Here is a 16521-nt window from a genome sequence, read left to right on the forward strand (position 1 = left end):
AGGCAGATCAGAGGAACCAGTGATGGGAACAAGTTGACAACCCAGTGGGAGAGGAGCCTTAGCCCCTTACCATCCAAAGCCTGGTCCACGGGCTGGTGGGACCTGTGATATTGACATCACGAGGGGGGTTATTCCTACAGACCTGCTCAATCAGAATCTGCACATTAACAAATCTCCAGGTGATTTATCTGCACATGAAGTTTGGAGAAGCTTTGGCCTGGAACTGTCTCTACGTGGGCCAAACCTCAGAATCCTCATGATTTCATTCCCTCTGGAATCCCTTGAAGTTTGGTAAATACATCTGTCCTCTGGGGATCTGCCCCCTGCTCCTGACGTCCTCATGGAGGTTAAGGGTAATATGATTAATGTGGAGAGAAGGCTTCCTCACAACTGTGAATGATGTTGCTAAATGCTCAGCAGCTGGTTTTGACAACATAGGGTGGGGGACAGAAGGAAAGAAGATGGTTTTGTCCACGGTGTTAACCCAGCCCCAGGCACTTACAGGTCATGGGGACACAGGATCTGCTACAGTTTGGAATTAAGTGCTAGGAAGGGAGTGAAGAGATATTGTGGGAACCAACTGCTTGATTAATATGGTCGAGGGGGCAGGTGTTGGTTAAAGTCATGGAACCTGGAAGTCTTGGGATGACCTCAGCTTCAGAATATCGATGGGAGCTGGATGGAGACTTGAGGCTCCCAGGAGAAAAGAAGCCAAGACCTTCAGACCTGGGTTTGCATCAAAGGCGGATGCCATCGGGATGGAAGGGATGGTATGCCTGATAGAACCCACGATAAAGGATGGCAAACAAGTTTAGGCACCAGGGGAAAGTATAAAAGCATAAGCTACATATAATGGGAAGGAAATAGTTAACTAAAACAAAACAACCTTCAACCACAGGGGCAGTGGCTGAGGGCCATTTGATGACTGGACATGGGATCCAAACATCCTGTAGATAAAAAGAGCTCCTAATGGAAGAGGAGCATCTTCCAGGCAGCTCTTCAACCCAGAGTTACTCTTTTCCTGTCAAAACCCATGGAAGATGATAAAAACCCCCTCTTCCACAGTTTTGTCAAGGCATGTTGTTGCAGAAGGCATTCAAGGAACAGGTTTACGTTGGAAGAGAATTGCACCTCCTGAAATTTCTGTATTTGCACAAATATGTGTGGGAGCAAATAGGAGAAGAACTAGCTAAAGCAGAAGACATTCAGACATCTGTACACTCTGGAGTGAGCACCTGGAGGCCGACTCCAGTTCTGCAGTTGGCCTACCAGCTCCGCTGCAACGAAGGGGTGGGTCCAAATTCCACTGGCTGGGGAAGCAGAGTGGGGTTTGTGGCTGGTGCTGCTCCAGCAGGATAGAAGCAGAGGGTCCAGAGAGCATCAGGGCAAGGGGTCTAGGGGCATCTGGACCCAACCACGGTTCTACTGGTATACAGATGGAGCTGTGAACAACAGCTAAACCATATTGTTCCTTCCACAAAGTAAATCCTGAACTGATGCTCTGTATTTCTGTCCCTATAGAATTTAGGGTAAAAATTTTTTTAATTAAAATAAAAATTTTAAAAACTTTTAAAGTAGTAACAACAGATGAATATGATCCCTGAGAGAGAAAATCAAGATGGTAGCACCCGCGTCCCTTCCCTCCTCTCCTGCGTGCGCCCCCACTCTCCTTCCTTTTCTCCCCCTACCCCATCTTTTCTCCTTTTCTTGGCCTTCTCTATGATTCTTCTGGCTATAAAATGAAGCTAATGTTTAGCTCTTACTATTTATTACAGAGGATTTTATGTTTCCTGGTTTCAGTTTAGAAAATACGCCGGTGAGAGAGCTTTATTTATTTATACATTTAAATCGACTAAATTAGCGGGATTTTTATGTTTTGTGTACCTACCCCTCCCACCCTTTGCCCTAAACGATGGCACTTTCTCTGCCAAAATGGCATCTACCCAGGTCTGGTACTAACAGATCATTTGCAAAGGATGTTTACAGAGAGTGGGGCTGTAGATGCCTCCTGAGCTTGCGTGGTAATTCCAGCCCTTCAGAGGGAGACATGAAATCTCTTATCTGACACCATGCACTGGGGATCGAGCCAGGACATAAAAAGAGGGAAGGCAGGTAGCGATTCAGCTGTATCCACTGATTCTGGGGATCTCTGTTTGAAGGTCACAGAATTCCTACTTGCTCACTTCTTAAATCATCTGCTTGTGTCTGCAGGTGGTGACAGAGACTCCAAAAAAACCCCTAAAATAGTCATCTTTCAAGGTTAACAAGGAGCTGCTTAGAGGCCCCAGTGTGACAGTCAATAGCCAATCAAAGGGAGCTATCAGCGGCTTCCCAGAGGGAGGGTTTCAGTTAATACAGAGAGTGAGGCTGGGGAGGCCACATCTGGAGGAGAGCCAGCGGTTTGGCGTCCTACATGGAAGCGCAAAGCTGAAGGCAAAGGGGTTGGGCTTTGCCATTCCCCAGAGCAGAACAGACCAGAATGGTCCCAGTGGGACGTCTGCAACCAGAGAAGACTTGCTACAATCGGGGGCTCACTCAGTGAAATCCACTGTCCTCTCCCCACGAGAGGGGTTCTCAGTTAAATTTCTCCTGAGGTCCTTTCTTTCTCCTAGTGATCTGTTTCTTGCAAGACTTTTTTTTCCCTCAGCTACGGCAAAGCTGAATCAAATGTCTTCTCTAATTCCAGCTTGGGATCAGATTTCTCCAGTGCCCTTTACTGCAAGTAAGCCTCAGTTTCCTTATTTGTAAAAACGAGAGCGTAGGCAAATACAAAAGGGAAGCACAAACACGGTAACTCAGCCCCACAAGAACACGATCGGGAATTTTTTTTTTTTTGAAAGAGAGTTATTTGAGGCTAATGAAATTTAAAAGGGTTTTCCTCCCGGCTCCTCCATGATCTTCCCTCCTCACGTTCAGTGCGAGAAGGAAGAAGGGGACGGCTTGGAGCCAATGACCTCGCATGTTTTGACAGCAGAAAGGGTGGAGCCTCCAAGCTCCTTTTTGCGTCCCCCTCCTCCACCGCGGAGACTGATCTTGGTCTGGGAAGGGTAGGATGAACACAAGTGGGAACAGACTGAAAGCTCAGGATGGGCGGAGAGATAGAGAGAGAGGTCAAGGCTTCATGCCTAGACAAACTGCCTCCCAGACAGGCGGGAGTCTGGGAGTCCAAGCTGTAACCTTGGAGAAACAGTGACAAACAAGAGATGCCAAGTGACGGGTGATAAGCACGTTTGTCCCAATTTTCGAAGAGAGGGAAAAGCTGCATTCCATTCTGGAAACCAGAAGTGGCTGAGCTTCATACCAAACCCTCACAAAATTCCAGACTGCAATATTAAAGAGAAAAGTGGGAGTGGTTAATAAGGCAAACAGGATGCATCACAAACTGGCCTGGGTCCATGAACACAAAGTCATTCCAAGGGTGGTTGTTTTGATATAATATCAAGTTGAGAGAGACAAGCAAGGTATTTCTTAAAGTACCTTCCACTAAAGATTGTGTTTAAATTAAATTTAAACATTTATTATGTATTATGTATTTTGTACATTTATTACATATGTATTCATTTATTCATTCATTCATTATAAGCCTCTACTAGACTATAAGCTTCATGTGGGCAGGGATTTTTTTTTTTAGGGCAGAGGGGAGGTTGCTCTTTTGTTCACTGCTGCACCTAGAAGGAATTCAGTAAATATTTTTGGGTAAATCAATGCATGTGTAAAATAAAAGACTGGAAGGAGACATAACAACAGTTAACTGAGATTATCCCTGGATGGTTAGTTGGGTGGTTTTAGTTTTCTTCTTAATACTAGAGGGTCTTTTTCCCTCTATTTTCCATATTTTCTATAATAAGCATGGGTTACTTTTCTAATCACAAAAATGAAAAATACTATCCTCTTTGAGAGACTCATGAGAAATCGGCCTTATTTTATTCTCGATGTAAGCAGTTGCCACACTGGTAGACAGGGGGATGTGAATTTCCACGAACTGTTTCCCAAAACCTCCCATGTTATCCTTTGACCCAGAGGGGCTCAGTGATGGCTGGACTGCGTGGATTTGATGAATGACTAAACCCAAATAGTGCTGATTCAAAGATCAACACCAAAGCAGATCTCCAGTGGTTTGATACAGGGATCCGTCTCATTCAGCATGTTCTTCAGAGGCTGGGATGGAGGCTTTCCTTGGAGAAAAGCCCACTTACTTCAGTTGTAGACAGACAACTGGGAAACCTAGCTGACACGTTGGAGGAATGGATTCAGATCAAAAAGACCTCAACAGACTTTAACTATGGACCAAAACCAGTAAAGCTAAACTTGCTAGATCTTCTGCTGGGGTTCCAGAAATATCTATAGCCCAGATTCTTAAAAAAAAAAAAAAAAAAAAAAAAGACTTGCTTAAGGACAGTTGTGTGGAAAAAGACCCAAGCAATTTTAGCCAGCTTCGAGCATATGCTACAGCTGCTTGAAAAGCTAATGCAGTCTTGGGTCACATTAAGAGAGCTCCTCTTTCTAGATTTAACGTCGATTTCAGATTTAGCGCTCTGTGGGCTATGGCAGCATTTTCCAAAGTGTCTTCGGGATATTCCATGCTCCATGGGAGTGTGGTGGTTACATATGTATTTGGGACTCACTTTACACTGGGTTCCCCTTTTGGAGATGCGCAGTGTGCATTAGCATATTAAAGGCCTTCCGAAAATTATTTCACCCGAAAATGTCTTTTGGTTTTGGTTTTGTATGTGTGTGGTGGTTACAGGCTATTAACCATCAGAGCACACTTCAGGAAAGGAAACTACTCTAGGTATGAACCATATCGCACAGAGTTTGTCCTCCTTGGCAAATAGCACAGGGCAGGCAGGGGACACAGCTGGTCCTCAGAGCATGCTTGTTGAATGAATGAAAAAGAACGTATCGGAGTACCACGGAATCACAAACTCCTCAAGTTGCATCACAGAAAAGCTGCACCAGGCATCACTCGGCATATTTCCGAAAGAGAGCTAACAGGATGGTAGATTTGGAACCTTGGTGATCTAAGGGAGGCTTTGCCTGGAAAAGAGAAGATTGGTCAGAACAAAGCCCTGGTGGGAGGAGGGTGGGTTAGGTGGGAACTGGCTGGGATCTGGAGATGAGAGACCCACCAGGAGAGAGGGCATCACGAGGGATTAGCAAACCCCCAGGGTCAAGCATGGGACGGACACACAGTCCAGGGCCCCAGGGGTCCAGAGTGTACTTCCAGGAGGGCAACCCCAGAGAGGTCATTCAGTGCAATCATTCCCAGCCCTGGTTGCACATATTAACCCCCTCCGTCATTTTTTTTTTTTAATACCAATATTTGAGCCTCTTCCTGGACCAAATAGATCAGGATCTCTGGTTGTTGGCTTTGATACTGGCAGGGTGGGATGAGGCAAGCCAGACTCCTGGGGCACCAAATGTGAGGAAATATCACTCTCAGGGGCACACAAGTGTCCCCCCCAGGTCAGCCCCTGAGAGTGATGCTGTTTTACATTTTGCACCCTAGGAGCCTGGCTAGCTTCATCCTGTCCTTGTCCTTTTCCTGGGTACTGGCATTCTGTAAAGTTCCCCCCACCACCCAGGTGTTTCTAAGGTGAGATTCATTTTTACAACCACTGATAGACTCAAACGCATTCAACTTACAGGCTAGGAAACAGGGCATCAGAGGTCACGCAAGAAGTTAATGTCAAAAGTAGGGCCAGAAAAGGCCGGTGGAGGGGCAAGGGTAGAGCTCAGTGGTAGAGTATGCACCTAGCATGCACGAGGTGCTGGGGTCAAGCCCCAGTACTTCCATTAAAAATAAGTAAATAGTTCCTTGTAATGAGCTGTAATGGAAAAGAAATCAAAAATACGTATGTATGTATATGTATAACTGAATCACTTTGCTGTACGTCTGAAACTAACATTGTAAATCGACTACACTGGAATAAAAAAATAAGAATAAATAAACAAATAAATGTAATTACTTAACCCCACCCCACCCACCCCCCAAAAAAAGAAAAGAAAGAAAAGGCCAGTGGAGTGTGGCAACAGGCAAGGGGCCAAGGAGAAACACTTGGCATCAAATACTGGGGACTCATCCACAGGGATCAGGGTTTGGCCCCGGTCCTAGGAAGGCCTTATGAGGAAAGATCCAATCCAAGGTGGTGAATCCCAGGCAGGGAGCAGAAGCAGAAACCTAGACATTACAGAATAAATATGACCCCATCACGGGAGCTGGAACTCACCGTGAGCAGACGTGACCTACGGGAGCGCTGCAGGTGCCGTGCGGGGCTGCAGCCTACGATCCTGGGACTCTCTGCGTTCCCGCCTGCAGTCCAGCACCTGGACAGAGCTGAGCTGGCAGGAGAGCTCGCAGCACTGGGGGAAATACAGACATTTGCGTGGAAATCACACGGGGAAAGAATCAGATTTATTCCCAGGGGTTTCAAAAGGCAGGACTCAGACCAACAAGAGAAATTACAACTTGGCCGCAAGATTAGGCATTTCTACCAATTAGAGATTCCCAGAAATGGAGTCAAGCAGTGTGTGTGCTCCGAGTGGAAGGTCTAGAGGATGCTGGAAGAGGGCGGATCCCGCCGGGATGGGGGCTGCTTTGTGTTAAATGGCCGCTATTACCTGTCAGTTCAAAGATTCCAAATCCCATCTTAATTTTTCCCTTACCGCCACTAGGATTCTCCAAAACACTCTATCTATCCAGTATCCAAGATCACATGGGGCATTTGCATATAATTCGATTATGAAAGACTGAGGTTTGAATACACTACAATGTATTCACAGATCATTTTCAGGTTAAAATTATATCACTTCTCCCCTCTTAGTCATCGTTCTTTGATTCTCTCTTCTGTTTCTCCTCCTGTGCCTGTTTACATTGACCCCGATCAAATCTAATGCAACCAGCCAGCGTTCGTGGAGTGCTTCCTGTGAGCCAGGTGCTGCACTAGACACAGGGGGAAGAGTGAGCCCCTGGAGTCGGGGTGAGGGGGTAAAGAAAGCCAGGACCTCGGGCGAACTTCCTGAGGCCACCAAACCTCACTCCCATCACTGAGGACCAGTGTGGAGAGTAAAGCTATGGAATCCCCTGCATGCACTCCTGAACTCTCACTCCAACCCCCCAGAGCCAAAGTCAAGACCTGGATGGATCCTGGGAATTCCAGAATGTACCCCCAGGGCTTCGGCGACATCGCACAAAAAAGAAGGTTCTCGAGCCAAGAAAGCTGGGCAGTCACTTCCTGGGCAGACAGTGTGGGCAATGCTGAGTCTGGAGAAGAGATGTAGACGAGCTCTTGCCTGCCTCAGGACCTTTGCTCATGCCATTCCACTGGGCCTGAAATACTCTTCTTGCCCTCCTGCCTCCCATGCCAGCACCCAGAGTTGCTTCACCTTGCTTCCAGAGTCCCTTCCTCCGGAAAGCATGCTTGATCCGCCAGATGAAGTCAGTCATCTTTCCCCATAACATCTTCAAATTTTCCTGTGTAACATTTATCACAATCGTACCCCAGTAACCATTTGTGTCATTGTCTTCTCTCCAGACTATAAGCTTCTTGGCAGGAGGGATCTTGAATGAATAAATGAATGAATGCCATAGCAGCAGCTGCAGAAGCTGCTAACTGGAAGCAAAAGGAGCAGGCAAATTGAGGTTTCAAAGCTGGAGGCTTTGCTGGAGCAAATAGGGAATCAGAAGGGCAGAGCCGGAGGTCAGGCAGAGATGACGTAAAGAAGGAACAAAGGCTATAAGGTCAGGACTGTCAGGACAAGGCATGCAAACGCTGGTGTGATAGTAGCCCTTGGAGGGAAGGTTTGGTGCCCCATTCTTGGCATGGGGCATTCTTTAGAGGGGAGATCTCCCACTGGACACCCTCGCTTCCAGCACAAGCGAGATAACCTTGCCATGGCAGAACTAACCATCCAATATAAATTAGGCTGCACACGGGTTTATGGGACATCTGTCTTCACACCATAGGGATTTGAGATCCCTACTTAGCAAGGCTGCCATGTCTCGCTTACAGCTGCCCCGGCCTTCTGTTGAATTTTTTTTCCAACTATAGCTATCAGCCCCTCTCTCTGTACCTTGGATATCTGATGCCCTGAGTACCTCTTGATTACCCAACTGAGACCTCTGTGGGAACTTAAAAGATGGAAGAAGGATGCTGTGTCCCGAGGGGAAGGCAGAGTCATATCTTAGAACACAGCTGGGCATGGACTGATTAACTGCATCGGGACAGGAAAGACAGCAGGAGTCCCGAGATCTAGAATGAGCCTTATCTACTCAGGTGGGGCCGACACCAAGAGGGGAACAGAACGACTAAGCCAGTGCAGGGAACACAGAATTGGACAGATACAGTAACAGGCCACAAGAGGGTAGGGGGCAAGAAGTTAGCTTTGGAAATATTAGGGGTCACCTCCTGGGGGGCTGGGCACAGAAATGCACATAAGAAATAAAACAAATATGAGCAGCACTCAGAAGTCCCAGGGGGCAGGAAGCCACCTGTCTGTTTGCAGGTAGCAAGGTCAAAGGGCAAGATGCAGTCTCCGAGGGGACTGGAGGCCAGGGCAGGACACTTAAGCAAGGAAGACCCTTAGCCTCTGAGGCCCTGGGTCTCAGGAAAATAACCAAGGCAGGGACTCGGGGACAGAGGCGCATGTCAGACTACCCACTTGTTGAAATGAGTCACAAGATTAGAGACAACACGCAAGTAGCCAGGATGACAAGAGCAAATCGACGCTGTTGGACGGCGACAGTGTGAATTCTTCCAGCCTGAAGTCAGAATTGATCCTGGAGCCTGAGCCAAGCTGCGCCTGCAGATCCAGCAGCCAAGGGATTCAGCTTAGTGGGGAGAGGGGGGCAGGGTCTGGGCACCAGGTAAGGCCTGAGAGAGCACAAATGATGCCCGGCTCTGCTCCAGCCATTTCTGACAGCCTGGCTCCTTGCTCACAGGTTCAGGAAGGATGAGGAAGGGGCTGCCGTGGCCTTGGAGGGCAGCTGCTTCTGGCCAGGAGTGGGAGAGGGGGAGTGTGTGAACGAGGATTTGTCAGAGCATCTCGTAAGAGAGATGCTTATCACCTGAGAGATCTGTGGTTCGGACCCAGGAGGGAGTATGTCCTCCGTCCGCAGGAAGAATACGGCTTCTCTGTGGAGGATGACAAAGTGCCTCCCACTTGCTGTAATAGTTTCGCACGCGGTTTCTTGGCTTTCTTTTCTCTGTGTTTGTTCAGCGTCTCTCTTCCCCATTAGAAGACAAGGGAGTTTCCCATCTTGTTCTCCTCTCTAACTTCAGTGTCTATAACCATTAAGCAACAAATAGGATTTGTTGAAGGAAGGAAAGAAGGAAGCAAGGAGGGAAGGAGTTGGGTAGAGGGGGAAGGAAGGTAGGAAACAGTAAAGGGACCCCTAGTTCTGCATTCATCGTACAGACTGTTTCTCGGGATTCAGGAAGAAAACCTCGTTGCATGTTTCCTGGAGCGCCCGGACCCCAACCAGCCTGGCAGGTCTAAGAGTTCTGGTCTGCGCAACCATCCACCTCGCTCCTCCTATGAAACAAGTGCGGCGAAGCCCGCGCCAGATTCAGGCTGCACGCGTCCGCAGGCTGCCGCCTCCTCCCTCTCAGGTCTGGGCCATCCAGGTGCGTTTGTGAGAATGTGGGGCAGCTGCAGAGAGAAGCCCCGACCAGCCGGGAAGGACCAGCTTTCCATGGGTCCCCGTGGCACATGCTAGCGCGCAGAATCCTGAGCGAGGGATCCAGGAACAGTTCGTCATGCCAGGGAGCTCTGGGCGGGAGGGGAGGAGGGTCACCACTTGAAGTGAAATGTTTCCAGGGAAACAACAACAGTAAAAACACAAACCAACCACAAGGACAAAACAGAAAATCAGGGTTAGTGGTGGTAATTCATTGATTTCCCTGGTGGGTGTAAGTTGCAAATGGGGTGGGAAAAAATCAGCAATAGGGCTGCTATTGTGAGAGCCTGGCCCTCCCTGTGCTTTACCTTCTCACGGAGTAACTCCTGTGGTCCAGACACAGCACCAGGTGCTAAACACGTAATACTGAACTAAACCAGGTGAGCCAGCGCTGGGAGACACAGACGGAGGAAGGACGATGCTAAGAACTGTAACAGAGGAAAGAACATCTCGGGCAGGAAAGAAGAAGGAACACCTGTAGCAAACTTGAGGGGTGGGGCAAGGCCAGGGCAGCCTTCCTAGAAGAAATGATATCCCATCTGAGGCCCAAGTAAAAAAAGGATTCAGCAAGCCGAGAGAGGGAAGGGAATTCCAAGAGGAAGCATCCGCGTGCAGGATGCACTGAGTGAAAAGAAGGCACGGTGCATTTAGGGAAGGACACGGACTCAGCCTGGCTGGAGTGTGCAGGAGAGAGTCATGAGAAAGGAGGGTAGGAAGAGGATGGCTTGTGAAGGACGTTATAAACTAGCTCCAGAAATGAAGATGTATCCGTTGCTGATGGTGGGGCGAGGATGAGGGAAGGTGGGAGTGCTGATAGAAGGGTTTGAAGAAAGGGAGTGTGTTCTGCAATCATCTCTCTTTCCCTATCGGTTCTTCCTAGATACCTCCCTGGGGATGTTTCAGGAGGAAATATCTTTTCATTTTCACCAAGTAGTTCCTAAATCCTTCAACGCATGGACACAGTTTCCCACGGTCTGCATCCCCTGGATGTTCATAATACATACTCAACACAAGGGCGCTGATCTTTTCCTGGGGAGCCTGGTGAGACTGAAATGGCAGGAAGGACATGGTCACTGCTGTCCTGTCCTTACTTCAGAAGGCCTGGAGGAGGAGACCAGGCATACCGGGAACCCAGGGGGCAAGACAAGTGGAAAGGCTGTCCCCGCCTGCAGCAGAGGCTGCTTTCCCCCGAGGCAGGCTTTCCCCAGCAGCCTCAGAGAGAGGTACCACTGACTTCCCAGTGCTGAAATGTGGGCGGGAGAGATGTCTCCACTTATAGATCTGCCCCTTAGATCTTCTCCGCTACCCTCCCCATTTCCTTTCCCTTCTCCCTGTTGAGTGAGGAGGATTTTGAAGATCTACAGAGGGCTAGACCACAAGAGGGAAGGAGCCCTGATCCCGGAATGACCACGGAAAAAGTCATGCGACTAGGAGCAGCCTCGCTGAAGCCTAACGTGAGTAATGAGCGTCTGTGGTGGAGCCACGAAGATGTGGGGGCTTATCTGTTCCAGTAGCCAGCCCTGCTTATCCAAACTAATCCATAGCTTAGCTTAGCCCCACCTTCACCAAACTCATTCCAAAGGGCCCCAAGAAGACACTTAATCGATGCCAGGCTGTCTCATTTCGGATGAGAAGCACCACAATGCAGAAAATGCCAGCTTCTCTCCCTGAACAAAGTTCTCCCACTAAAACAGAGTCCCAGTACCTCTTCTGGAACGTTTTGGATTGCGTGTACTGATGCCCAGTTTGTGAAATTAAAAAATAAAATCTCTAAACTGAAATAAGCAACTGACTGTCATTTAATTCTGTGTTTTTGCTGCACATCCATGTTCACATGGCTGTGAACATGAGATCGTTCAGTAAAAAAAACCTAGAGATGAAGGAACTAACACGAGATGTACTATACAGGCAATGCGTTGTATATGGTGGGGACACTTGTCTGGCAACTGCTAAAATGAGCAGTCATTCTCTTCTAACCCCTCCAAAAAAAAGTCAGGGACCATAAAACTCCTCTCAGTGCCTCACATTAGCTCAGAGAGCACTCAAAGCAGAAAGAAAGAGTACAGCTATGGTCTATAAAAAGATAATATTCTTGGCGTTTTAGGTAATTTCAGAGAAAATTCGTAGAAGGAATACAGAAATGGTTCGGTATTGCGTGGATCGACCTCAGTAGCTATTACAAACTGCTGTAGCTAGACCTACAGAAACATACTTAATGCAGAGCCCAGACTTCGAGAGAAAATGAAGAAGTTGCTACCAGAGAGACTGAGATTTTTTACAATTAGTATAAAAAGGAGCAGTCACTGAAAATTAGGTGGACTCTTCATAGTATCAGGCGATAGGGTCAAAGATACCAAACAAAGAAGATGAAAAAAGAATTCAAAAAGAAACAGGACTTGCTTGACAAAAGATTTTTTTTTTTAATTCCCTCCTGAGAAGGGAACTGGAGTTAGAATCACATTAAAGATGATATCCTGCTTGAGGTATGTCTACTGCTAATTCCATCAGATATCATTCAAGATGGATCCCTGAACGACAGACAGTGGCTAAAACTTGCCATCAGGTTTCTTGTGTCCTACAGTGGGGAGGTCAAACCCATAGCACTCTACAAGGATAAAAACCCTACCAGGCTTTATTCTGCCAATAGCCCTTGTGGAATGCCAGTGAGGTGTCTGAGCCACAAATGTAGATTTTGGGCAGTAAGATGAGGGGATGGTACCTAGATTCTGGCAAAGCCATCTCTCAATTCTGACTTCCCTCGCCTTTCTTTCCCCTAACCAACCCCATTTTTCAGCCCTCTCACTCCCCATCTTCTTCTCTAAGCCCAAGCCCTTGGTTCTCCTTGTCTAGAGACTCTAGAAAGAATGATGCTGGGCTCCCAGTCTGCACCACCTTGATGCTGGGTTCCTAGTTTGTATCACATTGATGGTGTCACTGCCTACCTGAACTGACTGAGTGGGAACACCTTTCTTCCATGAAGGACCCTGAGCTTCTGCCACAAATGACAACCATCCACGATGGCCTCTCCTGCCCATTAAGTTGTCAGCAACTGCTGTGAGGACAATTCTGCATCCAAGGGCCCGGGGTGAAGACCAGCAGCTCAGCTGGGCTCCCAGCAGCACTAAGGGAGTTTGGCTGCTGTCGTAAGAGATAGAAAGAGCTGAAGGGGCAGGAGAAAACAGCAGGGAGAAGGCCAGGAGGCAGCTGAGGGAAGGTGTCCTTGTGGTAGAACTTCCAGATGGAGCAGGCTGAGATGAACTGACTATTCGAGCTGAGAGTAACCCTCCCTCTGGGTTGATAATGCAGAGGAAGCCTGATTCCTTTCCTTCAGAAAGAGTAACTTCAACACTCTACCCCAGGACTTCAAAGGATTGCCTTCAACTAATTATTATGGAGCTGTGCATTAATTGGGAGGTTGCAAGATCTTCTTCATACTTGCTCTATTGCTAGCTTGAAAAGGAACTCTGGGGAGAAAATCCAATTGTGTCCAAGGTGCTTGGGGTGGTGGGCAGGGGGGGCGGGAAGGGGCTGATGCTAGCCCTCAGCACATTAGCAAACCAACCCACAACAAGAGCTTGTAAGCAGAAGCAGTAATAAGATCATTAGTGCCACCAGTATGAAAAAAATGTATTTGTCACCTCTGAAGACCTACCGTACCTCCATCCTTCCCAGCTCCTCAAAACTAGGTATTATAAGTGAAATAAGCCAAACACAAAAGGACGACTAGTGTATGAGCCCACTTACATAAAATATGTAGAACAGGCAAATTCATAGAGACAGAATGTAGATTAGAGGTTACCAGGGGTTGGGGCGGTAATTATTTAATGTTTACAGTGCTTCTGTTTGGGTTGATGAAAATGTTTTGGAAATGCACAGTGGTGATGGGGGTACTTGTGAACACAATTAATGCCACTGAATTGTAGGCATAAAAATGGGTAAATGACGTATCTTATGTTATCTATATTTTATCCCAATTTTAAAAATTAAGACTGTAATATATGAAAGTATAGCCATTGAATTGTACACTTTAAATGGATGAATTTTATGATATAATGAAATATATATATATATTAATAAAATTTAAAATTGTTAAAAAAAATAGATATATTAATGACCCTCACCTGTAGGCAGATTTGAGCCTCTTCCAGCTTCTTCCTCCCTCACCCGCTGAGAACTTTTTCGAACTCTTTTATCTGCCAGTTACTCCGCTGGGCATTGATGAACAGAATAGACATAGCAGGGATTGTTTAAGTAGCTTAAACCCCCTCCTTCCAGCCATCAGATGGCTTTAGTATCACGTTTCCCTTTATGTTAATATTCAGGTTTACTTTCCTAATACCAACCACATAATTACATGGCTCCAGCTTCATTTCTGAGTCTCAGCTCACTGGCAGCACCTTATTCTGTTACAGGGGTCTCTGTTTTCACCTCCACCCTGGGCTCCTGTTCCATCACCCTGACCAATCTCCAGCCATGCTAGGGACTCTGCTTTGTGTTAATAAGTCCCTTTCTAACCTACCAAGGACAGTGGTTCTGGTTCTATCCGCTGTCTGGAGCCCTGACACTCTCTAGACAGACTTCATTGATGTTCACTGCCCAGCTGTCTGAACTTCTAACCCTCCACCCAATTCACCATATTCTTTTTACCATATTTTTTTCCCACCTGGCAGGTTAACTTTGCAACTTTCCCACAGACCCCCTGTTACTGACATCATATCTGAGCCGCAATTCAAAAAAAAAAAAAATTCCTCAGTCTTTCTTGCAAATGAATAGGCTCCACCATCTCATGTTCCAAAGAGTAGGTCTTGGTGCCACCTCATCTCCCTTGACCCATTTTGAGTAATGAGCCATGGCCGCAGACCCTCAGGCCATGACAATGATGTCCAGGGCGATATCTGAAGCATGGTCCCCCCCTGGGCCAGGAGATCGCTTACAAACACACCGCTGCAGCGAGAGCGGTAGCTCCAATTCTCGCTCACATTAGAATCACCTTGAGGTTTTGAAAAATGCTGATTCCAGGGAGCAGACTGCCTTCAGACTTCGTGTGCATCCTCGGCTCCCCTGGGTCTCCAGCCTCCTCGCTCACACTACTGATTCCATAATCCCATGAGCCAGTCATATATATATATACTGACTCCTAGGCCATATCCTTGGAGATGCTGACTTAAATGGTCTGGGATGGGGCCCAGGTATGGAAAGAGAGCACCTGGAGAATATAGCAAGTGGATTTTTATATTACATACATGAATCTCAGGACCCCTAGATTTAGGTATTTAGAACATACGAGCGGATTACTGGCATCAGTAGAGCAGAGACCAACTGGGATCCTACCAGCTTTCGGAGTGAAGCGGGAAGCAGGGACGTCTTCCTTTAGAGAGAGTCAGAAACTTTCCCCATCCATTAGTGAGCTTTAAGCCATTCATAAAACAAGGGTGAAAGATAGCAGCTGTGTTTTCCTGGGGGAAAGAGCCAATGACAGAGCCCTCCTTGGTACAGGGCTTTATAAAAAAACAAAAAAAAAAAAAAAAAAAAACAGGATAAACAGGTTTGATGGCAGCCTGTGGGAGGCAGAGGGGGGACTGAGCCTGCCACTTCCTTCTTGCCACAATTGACACTTTCTTCTTTCATTTCAAGCTGTTAAGAAGGAAACAAGATGGAAGGGGCAGGTTTTCTTAGCTCATTCTCCCTCCCCTGAACTCAGCAGGGCTTTGATTGGAGATCCCAGGAGAACCAGGCTGACTCAAACCTTGCCAACCCCTGTGGGCACCAGATCCTGTGTACTTCATGCTCTGGAGGAAAAAAAATACAAAAACAGGATAGCAGTTAGCTGGTCCACAGTCAGCCACAGAGCCACTGTCTGACACCGCTTTGAGGAGACCTCTGCTCTCAGGGAGCTTACCTTCTGGTGGGGAATTGAACAAAAAAGTGCTAAACAAAGAGGGCACTGGATATTAGCAGGGGAGTGAACAGAGCTGTGTGGGGTACTATTTTAGGTGATGTTTCCAAGGAAGATCTCTTGAAGGAAGTGGCATTTGAGAAAAGGTCTGATTGAAATAAAACAATAGACTGCAAATTCCCAGTAAATAAGGACCCTCTCACCAACGTAGGGCTCATCCTTTGACCCATTCCGATAAAGCAATCTGCCCTCCTCCAACCAGCCCCAACCCCAACTCTCCTCCCCAGAAACTGCCTTCCAATGAGATAAGCCACCTAAAACTGGGATCTGGCTCCACGGCTTCTTCAGGGCATGTCTTCATCTATCCCATGGCCGTGGTCCACAACTCCTGCTGCTGAGTTCAAGGTTCTTTATAAAGTTGTAACCTCCCTAAGTGAGGCCCTCCAAGGCCTCAAGCCAACTCTTACTCATCTTCATAGGTGGAGCTAGAAATCCCTTACTAGGTGCTCAGATTTGTTACATGTTATGTGTTATCAGGAGAGAATGGTTTCATGGTCACCAAAGGTGATCATGACCCCCAGGTCATCAACCTTGTTGCTCACTCTAAGCCATGTTGGCTAGAAATGAGAGAACAGTGGGACCTCCTGTGACAGCCTCCTTCTTCAAGTCCAGGCTGATGCGATAACAGTCTCTTCTGCTCCCCAAGGAATGATCTGGGGAATTTCTCCCATGTGCTTAACTTTAGTCTCTTTTGTTCTAACACCCTCTCTTTTATTGCCTTCACCTGGGTCTCAGCAATGAACCAGACAGAGAAGGGGCAGGTCTCATCCAGCCAAAATTCACCCCCAAACTCCTCCTGATTCTTCTGAGGAATAGACCTGAGCCAAGGCTATAGGAGAGAGGCAGATCACGGCCCCACCAGCCGCTCTTCCTGCAGTGATGGAGA

Source organism: Camelus ferus, chromosome 33, assembly GCF_009834535.1.
Source record: "Camelus ferus isolate YT-003-E chromosome 33, BCGSAC_Cfer_1.0, whole genome shotgun sequence".
NCBI lineage: Eukaryota > Metazoa > Chordata > Mammalia > Artiodactyla > Camelidae > Camelus > Camelus ferus.